We start from the raw sequence: 4813 nt of genomic DNA, 5'->3' as shown, positions 1-4813 counted from the left end.
GAATGAAGAACTGTCATTTATAACTTTGTTTTTAATTTACAAATGCACTAATTTCGGCTGGGCCTTGTAGCTAGTGTCGGATCATGAATGAAGAGACAGGGAGTCCGGGCTGGAGATGAAGAGTCTATTAATGTCGCTTACTAGTCAAGTGTCAGATGAGAAGTGCCGAAGTGGCCAAGAACACAGAAATCACAACTACTCTTAAAAATAAAGGTTCTTCACGATGCCATAGAAGAACCTTTTTGTTTAAATGGTTTCATAAAGAACCTTTAACATCTGAAGAACCTTTCTGTTTCACAAAAGGTTCTCTGTGGCGAAAGAAGGTTCTTTAGATTCTAAAAAGGTAAGAAAGAGATGGTTCTTTAAAGAACCTTTGACTGAATGCTTCTTTGTGGAACCAAAAATGGTTCTTTTATGGCATCGCTTGAAGAACCTTTTGAAGCACCTTTATTTTTAAGAGTGTATCTCCCTCTCTGCCTGCTCAAGCATTGGCATACTTCCCAGTTCCAGGGTGCACCATGTACTTGTGTATCAGTACTTAACAGTAACATAGGAGGTAGTTCAGCCTTGCATATAAAACTATGATTATATGTTACACAGTATAAGAAGAATAAAGGCAGAAAATATTAAAAGCATATATGATCTCACACTTGTATATCCAGAATGATTCCAAACCAATAATTATTCAATAAGAAACTCTTAATTTTTAACCCTTTTGTAACAATTGTTTTATTCAAATGAGTAATATTAGTTGTTTGTTTGTTATTTGAATTGGATTTGTAATTTCAGTTATTACATTAAGCAATTAATGATACATTTTTCTAGGTATGAATTACACAAGAAGAGACCCTTTTCAATGGCAAACATGTGATATTAAAAATGAAAATGACAAAGATGATCTTTTAAATGAGTTTTTCTTCATTTCCAAGAAATTATGAAATTTATGTAAAATGTGTAGAGAAATATTAAGCATATGTCCAGTTAAAGAAAGAAAGTGAACATGGGTTTACAAATCAAAATACAAAAATCTAATATGATCTCAGGTGTCAAACGAACAAATAAACGTGGTGAAATGTAAAACGAAATTCAAAATACCTTTCCTCACAATTATTCATGGCATTTTATTTATCAGACTTCAGGAAACATACTTGATCATGAGAACTGAACAGATGGTTTCTCGGGAGGTTTGTTCAGAGCCGTGGACTGCATTGGGTCACCTTGAGAAGTTATGTCAGCGACAATGCAAATGAATGTCAAATTAGAGTGGAAAGGACGTTTACTGCTCAGTGTTCAGGGTCAGGTCAGCAAAAGCAGCTTGGGTGACCACTGAAATTAGCCTTTATATTTATTTTGGGGACATTTGATTATGATAAGTCAAACACAAAAAGACTAGAATCTAAATGAAGTCCTACGTCTTGTTTTACTGCAGAGTTGTGCACAGTCACGGAAACCCCTTAAGGGAAGCAAAAGCACAAACAGGGTTTTTGATGTAAACCCTTACAGTACGCCTTTAAAGCTGGCAACACTCTCAACATCATAAGCAAGATGACCGGCAGGGTAAATGATTCACATCAACATTATTAATATTGTTGTAACTAATCTTTTTTCTTTTCTTTTTTTGATGATGATGATGATAATGCTAGACCATGTGTTACAAGGCATTTGGAATATTATTTGCATTAGTGTAAAAGGCTTCCTTGCAGTAACTTTTTGTTTTCAACAATGTTCCCCTTGTTTCTTATGGGCATGTCTGCAATTATTTCAGATTGGTTTTGAGTTCAATATTTGCATTTACAGTACGGTTTCATGTGATTTGAAAAAAAAAAATCAAATCTGTTAGTTTTATGAACACATTTACACTGATACTTTTGATCACATTTATACTACACATTTAATTCTAGACATTTTTATTCCATACACTATACTGTTCAAAAATGTAATGTTTTTGAAAGAAGTATCTTAAATGCTCACCAAGGTTGCATTTATTTGATCAGAAATACAGTAGAAACAGTAATACTGTGAAATATTATTACAATTTAAAATAAATATCATTGCTCTAGTCTTCAGAGTCACATGATCCTTCAGAAATCATTCTGATTTGGTCTCATATTTTTTATTATTATCAATGTTGAAAACATATGTGCTGCTTAATTTCAAAGCATTAAAGCATTTTTTCAGGACTCTTTGATTAATAAAAAGTTCAAAAGAACAGCATTTATTTATAAAGAGAAGCCTATTCTGTCACCTTTGATCAATTTAATGCGTCCTTGATGAATAAAAGTATTGACTTCTTAAAAAAAGAAACTTTTTGAATGGTAATGTATATTATTCCCATTTTAAATCTTAAATTTTAAATGTGAGGCACACAATCAAGTAACACAAGTCACTAATTGACTTAAACATGTTTTCTTCGTTATTTAAGACCAAACATGTGATGCTTTTCCCCCATCACTCTGATAAACATGTATCACTATTAAAGCTGAGCATTGTGGGTTTACAACTTTTATTTGCAATCACATAGAAATATGATTTTGATAGATGTCTGAAACAGAACTAGGGAAGTAGCTTGTTTGCTTGGTTGTCTGACTGACCTCCCTGTTGCCCTCGGTGTGAGTGTATGTGTGAAATCACATCTATTGATCAGCCTAATGCAGGAGGAAGAGCCGGCGGCAAGATGATCAATGCGCTCTTAATTAACCCCTGTGAGAGCGTGTGTGTGTGTCTGTACGCTGGGGTTTAGGAAGGGTGCTAAACTTTGTTCGGTGGTGTATAAATACACCCATCCCAACTGAAACTTGTGACATTCATACACACTTTCTTACTTACAGGCTGCACTACATGACGCGCTTACAACAGAACACACTTTCCAGCAAAATTTACTTAAAAACATTGTGGATCTGAATGATTTCAGGCTGGAGTCTCAAAACAGTGAGTATTTTGTGTGAGTCTGTGTGTGCTAATGCTAAAACTTTGTATGTTTATGCATATGAAAATGTATATGAAAATTTTCATGAACAACCTGAATGACTTCATTTTAGTTTAATTTATTCTTTGGAACTTCTTAATTTACCCTATGTGTATGTTGGCCAGGTAAAATATCTTAATATTACTAAAATGAACATACTAAATAATGGAAATGTAAAGAGTGCTAGGTTTAGGGGGAGGGTTTGCAGAAACTATCTGTAACTACCTGTAAGTATTGCCATTTTGCGCTTTATTCCTTTTATTTTGTCTCATATTTTCTAACTTAATTGCCATTTCAAAACATCTCTGTTCTCTTTCAGACGCTGTATGAGAAGATGGTGAGGTTCTGATAGGTCAGGGACTGTGTGATATGTTTGATATTCGGTTGCTTTCCTTATATCATGTCAACTAAATATCAGACATATTCCTACAGACTCTGGCACAAATCTTCACATTCGTGGCCTCTCTTCATTCACCATCTGAGTTCATCAAAGATTTTGTTATTTCTTATTTTCTTGATTGTTCCTTTAACACGTTTATAGCATTTGAGCAACATATAAACGTTAGTAAGACATGCAATAACAGATTAATTTATGTTTTTCATGTATTTGCTCTCATTTCTTTGCATGCTGATGGTAAATCTGTTCTGATCATTTGTTTTAACAATTCTTTATTTATGATATCTTTTCAAAGTTACTTTCATTCTGAATAAAATAAAATCTAGTAAAGTTTATGTAAAGTTTAGTCTAATCAAGTAATTAATTATCATAACTTTATGTCATTTGCAACTGTGCCGGTCTAACTGCTCGGGTATCATATAGTGTGAAAGCAGGTTTTTTGCAGCAATGGTATGGAAAAACCAATTTTAGGGTCCCCAAAGAACCCTTCAGTGAACAGTTCTTTAAAGAACCATTTTATTTTCTTTGTGAAAAGCAATTTAATAATCTAAAGAACCTTTTCCAAAACAAAAAACCTTTTGTGGAATGGTAAGTTTCCGTGAATGTTAAAGGTTTTTCATGAAACCAATGATGCCAATAAAGAACCTTTGTTTTTAAGAGTGTATTGTACAGCAAGTCCTCAAGATCCAGTTTTGAATTAAGTGTTCTTAATACTATTTAATACTTTCTAACTGCAACTAAATGGCATTGTAAAAACTTGCATTTATTCATACATACATGAGACAAAAAATGTGACAATTATAAAGTTGTTGGTCTACTCAAACAAAAAGTAAAAAAAAAAACATACATTAAAGGGGTCATATGATGCGATTTCAAGTTTTCCTTTCTCTTTGGAGTGTTACAAGCTCTTGGTGCATAAAGAAGATCTGTAAAGGAGAGGCGGGGCATAGAGGACCTACAATAATGTACAGTATTTGAAAAATAATGTGTTTTTTGAACATTAAAGCGTCAACATATTCTGTTACACCAAATACACAAAATAATGATCTTTAAAATAGCATCGTATGACCCCTTTAAAGGGTGAGCAATTTTTCAAAAATGCTTTAGAAAACTGATTCGGACCGAGTAGCAAAGCAAACTTGTAGCCAATCAGCAGTAAGAGGCGTGTCTACTCATGATGTGGAGGAGAGAGCGTTCAGTGCACAGGACGGATATGAGCCGAGCCGAGCGACGACAGAAAGATAAAGATGGCGGATAAAAAACAAAAGAGGAAAACGTCTGCGGAGCAAAAGAAGGCTTATGATAAGGCAAGAAGTAGGACCAGTGTAAATTTCGGATCAGCTTTCCAGCACTGGAGAGAACTCAAGGAGCAGAGGAAGGCCTGCGATCGGATGCCGAGGTTGCTTTGTTTCTTCTCGATAGGTGAGTAACATTGGTTTTGCTTTGTTTCA

The sequence above is a fragment of the Sinocyclocheilus anshuiensis genome, unplaced genomic scaffold (assembly GCF_001515605.1).
Source record: "Sinocyclocheilus anshuiensis isolate Anshui unplaced genomic scaffold, SAMN03320099.WGS_v1.1 scaffold1683, whole genome shotgun sequence".
Lineage (NCBI taxonomy): Eukaryota > Metazoa > Chordata > Actinopteri > Cypriniformes > Cyprinidae > Sinocyclocheilus > Sinocyclocheilus anshuiensis.
This window is presented reverse-complemented; position numbering follows the sequence as displayed.